At 42.0% G+C, this 17,199-nt stretch overlaps 1 protein-coding gene across 2 annotated transcripts in view; it reads right to left on the bottom strand.

The window, feature by feature from the left end:
- Nucleotides 1-17,199, bottom strand: part of SND1 (staphylococcal nuclease and tudor domain containing 1) — a 424,510-nt gene that overhangs the window by 188,901 nt on the left and 218,410 nt on the right. The gene's annotated exons all lie outside the window — the stretch shown is intronic.

Raw genomic sequence — 17,199 nt, 5'->3', positions numbered from 1 at the left:
GCTTCAAAAAAATTTCTCCAACGTGCTGAATCTTTTCTTCACTAGAATAAGAAAGCGGGGCCACTGTGAGTGGCTTCCGTCTACTCAGAAGAGTACACTGGAAATGGCGCTCAGACAACTAACGAAGCGATTTCCATGGTTCCCCCCGCCCCAAAGTGGAAAAGGACCTTTGATGGGCAGAAATGAAACTGCGAAAACAAATTTTCAAGTTACCTGTAGCCAAGTACTGCAAAACAAGAGGCATAATATCACTGGGGGAGAGCGGCGGTTATGTCTTTCTTTGTGTCTGTCGTAATTACACCAAAGGCCCCACTCAGACCATCTGGTGAGCTGCCCTTTAGGGAGGAGGGACGGTAAGCAATAGGCTACTGTACCATATGCTACGATTTAGTGTCGCTGGAGAATGCAGTTAACTCTAGTGCTTCTTAGACTCTCAGACTGCGGGGATGCAGTGAGCCGGGCTAAGCGGTCTATAGGCATGTTTAAGCCACTTAAAGGTTCTCTTCATCAAAACCCAGGGATTTACTTTAAAAAAGGGGAGGGGGGATATGTGCGGGTAGATAAAGGAGGAAAAGATGCTGTGGCTGATTCTCATTATGTGCCCCTCTGCTGCCTGCTTATCTACTGCCAGCACGATATTAATATCTCCAAACTGCCACGGAATTAGCACTTCTCAAAATCCACTCCCACAAAGAGGCTGCTTTGCTGGCCACCCTGTCTCCTGAGTCACTGCATAAGCGTGCTGGCAAACGCTGTCATTATCACAGAGCTGGGTTTGGCAGTGTGGAGAATGCCAGCAGCCCCAAATCAGCAGCTGTAGATGATGCTGTATGGGGAGAATTTAACTAAGGGTGTCACCAAAGGCCTGAAAGGGCAGGAGAGAGGCTCCGCCCATCAAGAGGTCAGAAAGAAGATGGGGACGAGCCCACCTGTGACAGGTTGAGATGGCTTAGTGATTGGAAATGCCAGAAGAACAAAGACACGTTTGGTACTAGTGCCTTTGGAATAACGGTGCATTGACATTTTACAGTCAACACGTGGGGTCTGGAGGAGAAAATTGGAATGACGGGGCAGAAGAGGGAGAATTCACACAAATAAGCTTCTATATGAAAAGCTAGAGAATACTAAGCAAAATAGCACAAATGTTTAACGATCCACCCTGGTTAATTCTGCTCCAGTCAATTCACAGTATTTTTTTTTTTTTTTTGCAGTATGCGGGCCTCTCACTGTTGTGGCCTCTCCCGTTGTGCAGCACAGGCTCCGGACGCGCAGGCTCAGCGGCCATGGCTCATGGGCCCAGCTGCTCCGCGGCATGTGGGATCTTCCTGGACCAGGGCACGAACCCATGTCCCCTGCATCGGCAGGCAGACTCTCAACCACTGTGCCACCAGGGAAGCCACACAGTATTGAACTGAGTTCCTGTGTGGCCAGCAGAGAACCAAGGGCACAACCCTTCCCTCTCCTGCAGGGTTCTCGCCCTCCGGATCCTGCCAGCAAATGTCTACAAACCAGTTAGAGCCGCAGATTCTACACTCCACAACCTGCCCACCACCTTCCCTCCCTTCTCTCCAAAGCTTCAGTGTGAGCCATATTCCCTTAGCTTCTTTTCCCTAAATACAGACTTCTCCTGGAAGAATGGTTGCGATGCTAGTACTCAGCAGCATGGAGAGTAAAAACACAGGAAACAATGACAGACATTATTATGGGGCCCCTCCTATGAGCCAGGCATGTGAGAATCACACCACATGTATTTTCTTCTTGGTGCGTGCTCCCCTGTGACATCACAGCATATTACAATTAATTCATCATCTATCTTCCAATTTGAAATTACGAAGTCTAAGAGGGCAAGGGCCGTGTCTTTCTTGCTCTGTACCCAAGTATGAGAAAAACATCTGATCATTTTGGAAATACAGCACTGGAACATTATTTCTGATCCTAAGCATTTATTAGCCAAGCTTGCCCAGCATAGAATTAAGGACAAAAGCTTTCTACATGCCTTCCCAGCTTTTGTTATTCTCCTCTCCATTATCTAACACTTGTATTTAAAGAGAATGAAAGGGGGCTTCCCTGGTGGCACAGTGGTTAAGAATCCTCCTGCCAATGCAGGGGGACACGGATTCAAGCCCTGGTCCGGGAAGATCCCACATGCCGTGGAGCAACTAAGCCCGTGTGCCACAACTACTGAACCTACACTCTAGAGCCCGCAAGCCACAACTACTGAGCCCACGTGCCACAACTACTGAAGCCCACGTGCCTAGAGTCCGTGCTCCGCAGCAAGAGAAGCCCCCGCTTGCCACAACTAGAGAAAGCCCGCGCACAGCAACAAAGACCCAATGCAGCCAAAAATAAAATAAATTTTAAAAAAAGAGAGAGAATGAAAGGGAGACAACTAAAATGGAATTAACCTAGATCCATGTACTTGACTCTCTCATTCATTTCTTTTGGCCACTAATGAAAGGTCAGGAGATCTCCCCCGGCCAAAGATGGCTCAGAACTCAACACCAGTGTATTCATTAGTTGCGCCCAGTAAGAAAAGAGAACATTAAATTATGTGCCATGACATTATGCTGCTTTAGATAAATTTATAAGTTCTGCTTTCTTGAGTGTATCAGTAATTCTACTCTAATTATACATGTCTGGCTTGAATGGATAATTCACAATCAGCATACAAAAAGGGACCGACCTAACAGCCTTGGAGTGGAGGTCTAACAGGAAATCATCTCTCTCTGTATCAGCTAGAAACATAAAGAGAATTAGTGCTGGGATTCAAATGCTTCTTCAAACTCAAGGAGAATTTTAGGTTATATGAGAAGTGAACTGTTTCCACTAGTCAAGATCAGATGTTCCTGATAAAAACACGAGCAACGTGGGACTTTGTAAGCTTTCTCAAAAGATCTCCAAGTAGTTGACATCCTCCCCGCCCACTCATTTCCATAGCAAGCAGGTTGCAAAAAGTTCATGCTTTCTCATAAGATACCTTTGAAACCATGGGGTAGTATACTCTGCCAACCTGGAGAAAAGGTGTTCTGTGCCCATATATGAGAATAGGATTAACGTAGATTTCAGTCACAGTAGGCTGTAATTATCTGATCATACCTTTTGCCTGCCTTCCCCATCCCTACGCCCCAAACCCAAGATTGGAAGTAATAATCAATACATGGATAGATCAGATAACTGATTAAAATTACCTAGATTACTTAAAAGTGTGGGAGAGGAGGGGAGGGGGTAGTTTTAAAACAATCTTACAGAAAAATTGCACATACAGTAACAAAGAACATGCCAACCTTTGATTCGTTTGAGAGTAAATGACCTGTTATACCACCATCCCCAAAACCTTTAGTTTTTCCTACAAACCAGGACATCTTCCGACATAATCAGAAAATAGACTTGAGGCAGGATATCAGTACGGACACAGTACTGCCATCTAACCCACAACCCTACTCAAATGTTGCCAACTGTCCCAATAGAGAACTTAGGGGAAACCAAATCTAGCTCAGAATCAGGTGTTGCATTTTGTTGTCCTGTCTCCTCCGCCTGGAATGGTCTACCATGATTAGTCTACCACGACCTTGAAACTTTTCAAGAGTATAGGCCAGTAATTTTGGCCTGTCTGATGTCTCTATGATCAGAGGCAAGTTATGTATCTTCGGCAGGAATGTCACAGAAGTGATGCTGTGCTGTTCCCATGGCTTCCTTTGAAATGATGTGTAATTTACAGATAATGTTCATTTTGATCACGTGATTCAGGCAGTGTCTACCAGGCTTCTCCACTGTAAAGTTACTTTCTTCCTTTTTATAATAGATACTGAAAAGAGACACTTTGAACTATGTAATTTTCATCAAACTCCCAAGTTATTCATTTATTGATTTGTATAGGTATACGGCCATGAAATATTTTATTTAAAGGGTCATATAATCCACTACCATCATTTTTAATTCTGATGCTGAAATTTTTCCCAATTTGGCCAGTGGGAGCCAAGTCAAGCTGGCTCCTGTGTCCTGTCATTCTCTGAGCACTTCCTTGCTTTCGGGCACAATGCATTCCAGGCTTATCTTCCACTGTTTTCTGCAGCTCTGAAATTAGTCATTTATCCAAGTAGTCCACATTTACATTTTTATCTCCATAAATTTATTTCTATAACTATAACTACCGAAAACCATGTGTGGCAGTCATGAAAACGTGCCTCTCGGATCTCTGACTGCAGGAAGCATAATTGACTGACAGCCCAGCTGCTATGCTCTGAAACCCATCACTGTTTCCGCCAAGGCTATGCTTCCCACCAGCTGCTTCTAGCCAATGACTGGGTGCAGTGGAAATACTAAGGCAGGCCTATTGCTGAGAGACCTGGGACTCCTCTGACAGGCAGCTTTGGCTTTGAGGACTCCTTATCACCTTTGCTGAAACTCTTACAACTGCCCACAGCCCCAGCTTAGGTTTTTCCAATTCAACCTTCCATCCCTCCCTTTTCCACAGAGGTTAGGCATTCACAGCCTCCTCCAGCTCCTTTCCCATTTCCCCTCAATTTTCCCTAATTAACCTCTTGTCCGTTTAATCCTGTCTTGGCATCAGTTTTTTGGAGAACCTGAACCAACATACCATGAGTTCACAAAGGTACTAAAACCCCATTCCAACACTACAGGGCTGATGTAGTTTTCTTCCTTTCCACATTTATACATCCCTTCTGACAGTGGGAAGCCTGCCTTCCATTATCCTTAATTCTTTTCCTTACATGAGTAATCTTCTCTACATACACACATACAGTGTCTCACACATTCTTTGATTTCTACAGTTTGGTCCTAACAGTAGAGCTAATTTATAGGGTATACGCTACTTGTCAAGAGAACCTGGGGTAAATGGATAAGAATATTTCAAGGGTGGACATAAGGCATAACACCAGAAAACACACACACACACACACACACACACACACACACACACACACTTCATTCTCCATCTGAGTAAGGATAACAGATAACTCTCAATGGCTCTGGCTCATAGATCTCTAGCTATTTGAACTAAACATTTCCCACTTAAACACCATCAACATTTTATCAGTCACTTAAGTAGATGTCCATGGAGATTACAAAGCAGAGTATTTCCTTAAGGCAAACAAATGCGTGGACACACATTCAGAATAAAGTAAGCCCATAAAGAAATGCCTTTACACTATATTTGAGTCAAGGCTAAAGGAAATGGTTGGAAGATAGTTAACAGCTCAATTCAATTATAACAGTCACATCATCTCTAGCAGAGGCACCTACCTCACGTGTGAGCATACATGCACACACATACACGCATTCCCCAAGACTTCTCTACAATAACTTCAAGGCCCCGTGGGTCAAATTTCATAAGCTGAGCACAAAATGTACCCCATGGCTATTCACTGTGCAAACATGATCCAACGAGACATCAGGCATGTAGCCAGGGCCTCTGTCACCCATGACCCTCAAAGACTCCAGTATCTTATGCTGGGAAACTGCCTCTGCTTTGTTTCCACATTGGCTGGACCTTCAAGACAAGGACAGCCTTCCTCAAAAGTGCTGAGATGGAGAGCTCTGGCTGACAGGGTTCCCATACTAATTTCTAACGTATCAGATGGCTCATCTCATGTCTCGGCTATATAGGAATCTGCTTCTGTGGGGCTGAACCACAGGGAACCTATGCAGGGCTGATGTCTTTCTTTGCAAATAAGTTAGAGACAAGGAAGAGGGAGAGACCACCACAAGATTCGGTAATAAGGCAGAAAGCGAGGAGGACTGGACAGCTATCTTCTTCAGAAATACACAGAAAACATGGGCTCTCAGTCTAAGAGGGAAGTGGGGAAAATGATTAATGGCTAACAGGCCCCAAGGCCAGGTTCCCCTCCGATCTTCTCTACAAGTTCACATACAGACCTCTAATACCCACACCAGGCAAGAGCCTGGCAATTTCAAGCTTGAGACAGACTTGACTTTTATAGGCTGACAAAATAAGATTGTAAAGGGTGAGAGTAGAATCCTAGATGAGAGAGATCTAAGACAATGGGCAGTGAACAAGTATCTTTACTGACTACTGTTTTTTCCCCAGGCCTCAAACTAGGAAAAAGCCCAACAGAGCAACAGGGAGCTGCCACAAGCTAGTATGACAGCGTCTCCAAGGGTCGCACTTTGCCTCTCCCACCCAGTGTCTTTTATCCTCCAATCTTAGATTGAATTCCCAAGAATCTGGAACAATGAGTTTCCCATTTTTTTTTTCTTAAAATACATCCAGGAGGCACTTCCCACATAACCAAGCAGCATATGTAGACAGGAGATTCTGTTTTAGAAGCATCAATAATTAGAAACATCTGAGGTGGCACGACATGCTTTACAGACTTCCCAAATCTCTCTCCCACCATCTTCCCTATTTTTTCACTCACCCCTTGAACTAATGTTAATTCTAAAAATAACTAAAATAGATTTTTTTGGATCTTTTTACTCTTAATGGCTCCATATTCTGTTTAACAAGTCCTGTCACCAGGACAGTCACCAGAGGATCCGAACGGTGGCTAGAGACGTTCCTGGAACTCATAACACAGATCAAAAACAACAAAGAAGATTCAAAAGCCTCCATGTCCCTACCCAGGCTTTAGAAACTACAGTGAAATGAGGGAGAAAAAGCAGTGATTAAGAGTCTTAGGGCAGGACATACTCACTCCAGACACAGAGCCAAAGGTGACTGCTTTTGTCAACCCACCAACCCAGCTGTGGTTATATGGAACGTGAAACACAGCATGACCCACAAGGAAGCATGACCCCAGAAAGCCGGACTCAAGAACAGGCAAGTGTGGAATGGACTGATCTGAACAGCCTTAGAAGCTAATCAAGCAAAAAGGCACCCTTTCAAACAAAATACTCTCCAATAAGTAGCTCATATTTAATGAGCGTTCAGAATATATACAGGTTCTAAACACAAGTGTTCTACCAGTGAGAGCATTTTCTAGAGACTGGATTTGAGATTATGAAAATCAAGACCTGTTCAGAACAAGGACTCTGTCTTTATCCTTTCATAAATCCTACTCATTCTCCCTCATGGGGAGGGGGATGGAAAGGAACCAATGCAGACTGATATGGACTAAGTACAGCTGGAGGAATCCAAAAGGATGCATGGTTAAAATGAAACCAAAGGAGACCCGTAAACAAGACTTGCAGAAATGAAGAAAGGAAAGAAAGGAGGAACGAGGGAGGGGAGAGGGGAGAGAAAGGGGCAAGAAAAAAAAAATCATTCCACAAAAAAATTACTGCTTTGTAGTAAGAGAAATCCTTGAATCCCCAACACAAACATCCATCCAAGCTTCAGTATTAATAGTAGGCTTACCCCTGAGCATAGACAAAAGCCTCACCAGCTTCAGAGGCCACAACCCACTGAACACCAAGAGCACTCTTCAGTTTGGGAAGAAAAGAAATAAAAGCAAAGATATCTAGGGAGCAGGGTGTAAAAAACTGGGTGATGAAGAGATGGGACTTCCCACTCGACCTGTCAAGAACAGCTATTTCTCTGCTCCAAGATGCGTCTGAGCCCAATCACCCCGATTACCCTATTCCCACTCAAGCCCTACACGAGAGCACACCTACCCTGATTCTCCTGAGAAAACTAACAGACAGAAAATAAGACAGAAATATACTTGGAAGCAGTAGAATTGAACACCTAATTCATTCCCTAATTCTGTCTGGGGAAGAGAATAGTTGAAAATATGGGTCAAAACAATTTTGAAAAGGAAGGGGAAGAAGCGTAACACCAAATAGTTACGCTTACGACATTTTATTCTGCCCCCAGGATTTCTGCAGTACTGCAATCTTATCGCCACCTCTTATGTGACAACTCCATTTATTTGGCAATATCCTGGTTATGGCTTTATAAGACAAGGAAAACATGGTGTCAGACTCTATTATGCCAGCTTCTCTCTGAGTATCGCCGTACTTCCAAGTCAGCAGAATATCAGAGGAGGTTAAGCCAATGATGAACCTTGGCTGAGGTATGAGGGGCATATTAAATGTAAGCAACAATAAAACAATGCCACTTCAAATATTTACCCCAATCTCCAACTCTCAAAATAAGACAAGAAAAAAAAATGTCTGTTTCATAGACAGAAACTTCATGGACTCACTTGAATCTCCCTCTACTACAGGACAGAACATGGGGTATACACCCAAAAGTGACACTCCCTCTCTTGGACAACCATCTTTGTTTCCCAGGAGACAACTAGATCCCTCAAAAAACAATTAAGATAATTAAATACTGTATTTAGCTTGAAGTAGGCTGTCTAACAAATATGCACTTCCAATCCAAACTGGTCCACTCATTGCTAAATATGCCATGCATTTACATTTCAAACTATTTGCAGGACATGTGAATTTGCATGACTCATCACCAAGTAAAACTCAGCATTTCAAAAATAAAGCTCACTTCCCCAGATTAAGCTTTTCTGAAATCCACCAAATCAGCTCATTCTCCTAACATCTCTAATTGTGGGACCATCATATTCCCAGTCACCTAGGCCTGACATCTCCACTCATTCCCAGATAAAATTGGTTGTCCAAACTTTGAATTCAAGTCACCAGTGCTTCTCCCACGACTGTTCTGTAATCTGTTCTTTCTGACTCAGCTGCGGCCCCCACTACTCCTCACCTGGACTGCAGCCTCCCCCTACCTGGCCTCCTGGCAAAGCTGACCAATCCTGAGCACTGTCAGTTGAACCCTCTTCATCTTCGTTCTCCAGTCTACCACAATCACAGAAACCTTGTTTGAAATTTTCCGATAATGATTCCAGATTTAATGAACATCTACGGAGTGTCTACTATAGGACAGGCTTTTTAACACACATTAACCCAATCCTTCTACAGCAATACAGAGTTAGTATGCATATATTTCTTTAAAAAAAAAAAAAGTTACCAGTTCTAGGCTTCCTACAAGTAATCCTGTTAGTAAGTGGCAGAGTCTCAATTAGAAGCCAGATGTTTAAAAATTTCAAATCCAAGGTTAAAAAACCTTAATTTAGAATCAATTTGTTATATCACATAATGCTGACACTGTTAGGGAACCGTTGACTGAAACTGCCTGCCTTGGCCAGGCCCAATGATAACCACTTGCCTGAGTTGTCTCGTAACAGGAGATCCCGATGAAGGATGCAGAGCTGTCATGGAAAACTAACCAGGAGGGGTAGAAAGGAGGAGGCAGGAGAGGATATGTCCTGCTAACCTCCCAGAAACCCTCATGCTGGAACCCATCTTGGCTGAAAGATGTGCGCGCTACCAGGGAGGACCCTGAGGCAGACCAAATATGGGCAAAGCAAGATGATTGGCCAGAGACAGCCCCGAAACTAACCCCACTACCATAAACCCTGAGACTGCAAGCCACATGGCAGAGCAGTCCTCCCGGGTTCCCTTACCCTGCAGCTCTGTGCCCAGGTGCCCCTTCCCAACGTCTTTGCTTTGTGGGCAAAAATAAATAAATAAATAAAATTTCAAATCCAGTTCTCTTTTGACTACAGTGCCATAAACTACAGGTAACAGACTATTAAAGAGGCATTCTACTAGGGAGCTCTCATATACTTCTCTAACCTTATTCTATTAAATGCCTTTCAACCTCCGGCTTTAGTCTAACCAGTCAAGCATGGCAGTCCGCCATCTCAATTCCTCTGGCTGGGCCATTTGTTTGGCACTTATCTTTTACTGCTGCAGATTATTATCTTCCTTTGTGTACATATCTTGTCTTCCTACCCAGATCGTATTCCCTATTGGTCCAAAAAGAGCCACACACTTAGTAGGCACTCAATAAGTATTTATTGGCTAGCTGATTGATTGCACTCTCAGAGTTCCCAGGGGGTTCTGTGGGTGGTTGGATGCAAACAAAGTAATAACTGACTGAGTCATAGAATTTGAGCAAAAAGAGTCCGGAGAGATACGCTAATCCAAAAACCTCCATGTACAGATGAAGACAGACCCAGAGAGAAACCCTGAAAATTGTTAAATGAGTTGTCTAAAGAAACACAGACTGACACCATCACAATGGGCATCTGATAGCCTTCTGATTCTCAGCCTATTTCCCTTTAGTATGCTGCTGTCCTTTTAAAATTCTATAAACTAGGAATAAATATATTGTGCACATGAATTATCCAAGACACTTTTAATACATTAAAAATTTATCAACACATTAAAAATAAACCATCCACATCATATAATAAATTTCATCACTCTAATACTAATAATCCCAGCTAAAATATAAACATTTAATTATAATAATTTGCTTGCCTTCTGGGGATTCAGAGGACTTTTTTTCCTTCTCTATGTTCTAACACAAGGTATAAATGCTGATTGTAGGCATAAGCATGTTGTCTTCACCCCTTTTCTCTGCTCCTCTTTTCTTTGAGAAACTAACAATTTACAGAACAGCAGTGTGAGGTGAAAACCTCCTTCAACTTCTCTCCCTCAGTAATGGTGGAGTGATGAACTGACAGTCTGTAGAGTCCCCTACCCTCACCCTGACTCCTGAATCAAGTCACTGACCTATGAGAGCTCCTGCTACGCAAGCTGACCATAGTCATTCCGTACTTTTGTGCACAATATGGTCTTTACATATGTGTTTGAAAGCCAAATAGTCATGTGTTAAAACACTGGATGTAAGAGGCAATTACCTTCCCCCCTTTCCAAGTGAAGAATAAAAGCTGGTTTAGGAATATCTATGAACATATTAAAGTGTGGAATATGTGAAAGGTAAATTTCTAAAAGTCAAGAAAATATGTATCTATGTTTTTACAAAGATACTACTATATTCACGTACAGGGATTAGAGGTGATTATAACCAACTTTCTAAAAAAAGACATTCACGGTGTGGCAGAGTTAATTCTAAAAAGGAGGGCCTAATTATCACATCTAGTATCAACACTTTAATAGGGAAAAAATCCTCATCTAAGTTGTAAAGAATGAGTGAAGAGACCGAATAACACAATAATAACAGATGAATATGGTAAAACAGAAATGTTAAGAATAAATGTTTATCCAGTTCTTCTTCATCCAACAAAAGAGAGAAGTTACACACAGCATTTATATTTATTCTTCAATAGTGAAAGCCACTTAATGTCTCCCACACTTCCTCTCTCCATAGAGAGCAATTATGAGCTCGTTTCATAAAGAACTCACGGCACAGAGCCGTGATTCAGGGCAGAGGATCTGGGTTCTTACTCCAATGCTCTGGCCGTTTAAACTCTTGCAAAGGAGCTAAGCCTGCACCAGTTTCCGTATCTATAAAATGAGCGCGCAGATCTAAACGCTCTACAAAATACATTCCAGCTCAGATACTTTCTAATGTAATTTTTAAAGGGAGCTAGGATTTACTGATCAATAGTCTTACATATCTTTATATAGCACTAGCTTATAATATTCAAGGCCAACTAGATTACATAACATTTCAATAAGTATTAAACAGATCTTAGGGTTTATACACATTTCTGGTTGTGGTTGGTGGAGCACTGTGGCCACGGGTACAATTTCTTCCAGTCCCTCCACTGGGGGCTGTGAGTGCCCTCTCCTCTCTGCACACACTATGGTGGTAAATGCTGGGAGTCCAGGCTGCTGGGCGAACTTAAGAGGATCCTTCGACTCTTTAATGCCCACCATGTCTTTAAGATTTAATGTATTACCCAAATGCTATGGAATATAAAAAAGAGGAGGGAATGATGAACAAATAAGAAATATACAGTATATTTTCTACCAGTGAAACTAAAGTCCAGAGGGTTCTTTACTGGCTAGTACCTTCTATTTTGGCTAAGAACTTTTATCAACAGCAAGAAACCGACAGACCTCATTAGTAGAAATGTGTTCAAAGAACTGATTCAATAATAGAATCCACACTTAACAGCAATTTATCATGTTTCTTGTATCTCTGAGGCTCCCTAGGTTATGGAGAGCTGGAATCCTACTTCTGCATCTTATCACTGAAAACAGGGAAAAATCGAAGAATCATCTTCACATTTACATGGTTCGCCAAGTACTACTTTGGCTTATCAAGTTTATACCTGAATATGTCAATAAAACAATTATGAGATGTCTGAGTAGTCCTTCTGAGCTTAACAACATACAAAAGACTATAAATTACTAAAGAGTAAGTATTAATAAGAAAAGTGGACCTCAGTATGATAGGAAAAAAAAATCACAAAGACTTCATTCGTTATGATCATGGAGTTTAGAGCTGAAAAGATCTTAGTGTTTTACTCCAATTCCCTCATCTTACAGGTGGCTAACCTGAGACCCAGAGACATAAAATATCACTTAGTGACTGAAGTGAACTAGAACTCAGGTCTCAAGTCATAAAACAGGCTCCCTTCCACCAAGTCAGCCCACCTCCAGTTTCCATATACAGACTAGAAAAGCTATTGATACATGCAGCAACTCAGAGGGACCTCAAAATTACAGATGGAAAACAGCTTAGTGTTTGTCACTGACGGTGGGAGGGGAAAGGCTTAGGAGGGGTAGCGCAAAAGAGATCTTTGCGATGACGGAATAGCTGTCAGTCTTGATTGTGGTGGTGGTTATATGAATCTACACACGTGATAAAATGGCACACACCTATACACACACACTGTTCCAATGCCAAATTTCCTGGCTTTGATACTGTTCTATAATTGTGTAAGACATAACCACTGGCGCACGGGGGGCAGGTAAAGGGTACATGGGATGGACCCTTGTTTGAATCTATAATCACTTCAAAACCAAGTTTTAAAAAGTTTAAAAAAAAATGTCAATAAGAGAGGAAGGCACCAAAGATTCTAAACTCCATTCTCAACTAGAATAATAATTCTCAGCCAGAATAATCCTTTTAAGATTAAAGTCCACAGATCTCGCCATCACTCCTCTGCTCAAAACTCTTCAGTGTCTCCTGTCTCATTCAAAGTCAAAGCCAAATACTTGCAATGGCCCACAAGAACCTATATGGTCTGCTTCCATGCCCCCACCCCGCCCTCCCACCTTCCTGGATTATCTACTGGGAATTAAAAGGCAAGATGTTTGTGACCTAGTATTCAAGGTGCTGTGAACCTTGTAATTAAGCAAGCACAGGGTCCTGAGGAAGGACATACACAGATGCTGAACTGGGGTCTCGGTTTGGCTGGGTCCCAAAGGTAAAGTTTCACTAAGAAGTCAAGAGCTAAAGGGTGAGTGGGAGCTGGCTAGGAAAATCTATGTTCCAGGCACACAGAGCAAACTTACTTCAAGAATGGTGTGTTTTTGCCTTTATTTATTTATTATTTATTTTTATTATTATTATTTTTTAACAGAAATGGATGAGAGCCAGGGAGTATTAAATATAAACATGGAGAGGTAAGCAAGGGTCAGCTCATGGGTTTGTGTTCATCCTAAAGGCTGTGGGATGATTAATGAAGACTTTAAGCAGGAGAACAATCAGATTCGTTTCAGAAAGCAAATTGCAACAGTAGTGTGCAAAATGGATCAGAAGAGATTCAGACTAGAAACAGTAAGGCCAGTAGGAAGACGGACGGCATAAACCAGGCAGTGAGGAGAGAAAGGCTGAAATGAACCTGAGATCTACCTGTAGGTAATCAGGAATGGAGAGACAGGTGATAAAGATGACATTTTGATTTGTGGAATAAAAGGCTAAGTAAAAGGTGGCACCATCAATCAAGATGTGATCATTTGAGTAAAGAAACAGCTTTTCAAGGAGAGACCATGAGCTCCGTTTCAGCCATACTGAGCTTTAGTAACTAAGTGGTGATGTTCATCCAGTCAAAAGCTGGATATATTGGTGGAGAGTCTGGTAGGAAGAATTGGGCTAGAGACACAGATTTCAGGTAAATCAGCAGCATTTACCTGCAAACTGAAGCCAGGGGATGAATGAGACCACCTGGGAGGGTGAGCAGAGGGAAGAAGAGGGTCAAGGATAGAAGCTTAGGAAGCACAAATATTTAAGGAGCACTCAAAGTAGATGGAGGACAAGTATTCAGAGTCGTAGAAGGAAATTCAGTCAAGTATGGTGTACTGAAAAGGAGGAAAATAAAAGTCCAAAAAAGATTGTGATGTTTTAAATACCGCAGAGAGATCAAATAAAAGGATTGAAAAGTGTCCTTGAGGGAAGCACTGGTCTAGGTAGGCTCAGTTTCAATGACGTGGAGTAGCCAAAGCCAGATGGTAAAGAATGCATAGCAAATGGACACAGAATTAAAATTGCTTTTAACTCTTAATTAACTTGGCCAGGAAGAGAAGACAAGAATAGGAAAAGCAGATATGGTAAGGGAAGACTAAAGGGAAATTTTTTAAAATTGTTTTTAAAAGGGGGGCGGGGAGAGCTGATGGCACAAAATCCTCAGGAGACCAAAAGCAACAGAATTCAGGGCGTGTAGGTAGAAAAATTAGTTTGGAAAGAAAGAGGGTGAAATCTTCCAGAGATGGGAAAGGAGGAGGTAAGAAAGCAAGCAGGAGGAAGACAAGTTTGGGGCTGAGAGACTAAGAAATTAAAGGCATTTTCCTGATAAGCCCGTATTTTATCCAGAAAATAGGAGATGAGATTGTCTGCTGAGAGTGAGGGGCGAGAGAACAGGGTAGGGGGCTTAACTGAAGATGGTTGTGAAAATCTAAAATAGCTGTTCGTAGTGAAATAACAGCATGAAGACAGAACTTATGCAAAATTAATCCAGCCGCATTATGCAGGAAGAAATGGAGAGCAGAAAACCTGCAGTTAGAAAAGGCATCTCTTTTTTTTCTTTTTAACATCTTTATTGGAGTATAATTGCTTTACAGTGGTGTGTTATAGTTTCTGCTTTATAACAAAGTGAATCAGCTGTACGTACACATATATCCCCTCCCACCCTCCCTACCCCACCCCTCTAGGTGGTCACAAAGCACCGAGCTGATCTCCCTGTGCTATGCGGCTGCTTCCCACTAGCTAGCTATTTTACAATTGGTAGTGTATATATGTCCATGCCACTCTCTCACTTCGTCCCCTAGAAGGCTAATGAGTTAATATAGATCCGAGTTGTTGAATGGAGCACAGCGATAGCAAGAGACACAGGAAAGGACTGATAAGGGAATTCTTTAACAATAAACAACTAAATCATCACCTAATCACTGAACTGCTTTCTCTCAAGACCCCAAGGGTCACCAAGGCAGGATCAAACATCCTTAATTTCAGCTCCTGGTGGGAACTAAAGCTCTGGATGGCTGGTCCCTGGATGGTTCCTAACTATTAGACTTCCCAGTCCAAAATGGTTGTACTCCTTCTTGAACAAAAACCAACTTACTGACCCATTAAACCTGAATGACCATGCCTGTTTAAAGGACATCTGGAACTACATCCTGTATGAGCGATGATCAACTCTGATTTCAAGCTACACAGTTTGAAAGCCAGTTTTAAAAATCAGCATTATTAGGACATACAAATGGAAATGAGAAGCAGGTATGTGGTAAGTGGGAGGAGGAATAAGCAACGAGAAATACAAAGTTGATCATGATCAGCAAAGAGAGGACAGGTGAAGCTATGAATTAACAAAATACTGAAATCATTTACAGACAAAAAAGAGCAGGATCAAGACGACTCTTAGGCAATATGAAGCCAAAGGGCTTAATTAAACCTTTTTAAAGTATTATATCAAGGCAAGGTGTGGCACTTAGAGCACTTGGCATCTCATCTCTGAAGTTCAATTCTAAAGACTGATGATCAACGATATTTTTGCTATCTGTATGGCATCTTTTCTCTGAAGAAGTGTACGACATAGGTAAATGTGTCTGAAAGCATTACTAAGCTGCTTCCAATATTGATCTTCCCAAATTAACCACATGGAAAGAAACCACCTCAAATTCTTTATGTTATAGAAAGAAGCAAAGAGGTATGGCCAAGAATATATAAACTGTAGAGAATTCAGGAAAACAGCACATGTGCAGATGTGCTCAGAGGGACACACCAATGCAATCACCAGTAGTTTCTCTCTCAATGAAATTCCTGCCTGACTGCTGATCTGGGTGCGAGCTAATTTCCCCCAGGGTAAAAACTGCTGTTGAGAGGCAGAACTCTCTACCATCTGTTACTGAGAATTAGCATAATGACAGATTACCTAATCCCTTACATTTAACAGTTACAGGGGTGCTCTTACAACACCAGTTTGGTCACATCCTCATTCACGTGGCCTATCCCCACCCCATAAAAATTGGTCCTCCCAGCCTGCTGGTGATGAATCTGGTCTGGATTTTACCCCCAATCTTGCCTAAGAGTCCAGGTGCTTTGCCATGAGAAGCTGTGCTAACCCATTTTATTCAGGAATGGGAATGCAGCTGTTATTCCAGATGCATCTGAAAAGAAAGAGAAACTGTCTCCAGGAGACCAGCAAAACTCATGCCAGGCAGTGCCTTCCTTCATAACAAGACCAGGTTGAAAATTTCAACTGAGACAAGGCAAAGGTTAAGTCAGTGCTGATCTGGTGAATGTGACAGAAAGGAGAAAGACATAAGAAATCAAGAAATTAAGTGGAAATCAAGAAAGTAATAAAAGACTGCTGTTTTCCCAGTTCAAGTGTGCGAGATAGCGAGACTTAGGTAGCATTTAAAGAATGAGAATTGGACATCCGGAAAAACAAGGACATGCTTATAGGATCAAATAACCAAGAAGAGATGGATGGCTGCCTGGGGTACCCAATGCAGGAAGAGAACTGTCCTGTCACCGGTGACCGGCAAAGCAACAGTTCAATTAGAAAGAAGTGAAAACACAAGAGATTGTATTGAAAACAGTTTTCAAATACAGCCATTTCCACATAATCCGAGTCTTGGTAAGGGTCAAGAGAAAACATTACAAGAAAATGTACTTGCATTTAATGTGATAACAGGTGTGCTTATTTTTTGGGGGGGGGCGGAGGTGGAGGGGTGTTTCTTCATCATAACTTTCTGGATATAAGTGAAATCAAATATTTATTTATAACATTTATTAATCTAGAAGTATTGTTTTAATTAAAACCCTACCCACTCTTTTTCTCCAACTATGCTCTGCATGAGGGTATTTAACATTAGAATGTACGTTATCGTTAGAGACAATTTTGAGATAGTTCTCTCTCATCCATCTTAAACTTTTTAGACATGCTCTATGCCCTCAGAAATTCTTAAGTCACAAGGATGCATCTTCATAATACTCAGGTGGCTGGGTTTAGTACTTGATCTAGAGGTATCTATTCATATCTCCACAGCATC

This window comes from Mesoplodon mirus, assembly GCF_964341445.2.
Source record: "Mesoplodon mirus genome assembly, chromosome: 9".
NCBI classification, from domain to species: domain Eukaryota; kingdom Metazoa; phylum Chordata; class Mammalia; order Artiodactyla; family Ziphiidae; genus Mesoplodon; species Mesoplodon mirus.
This window is presented reverse-complemented; position numbering and strand designations above follow the sequence as displayed.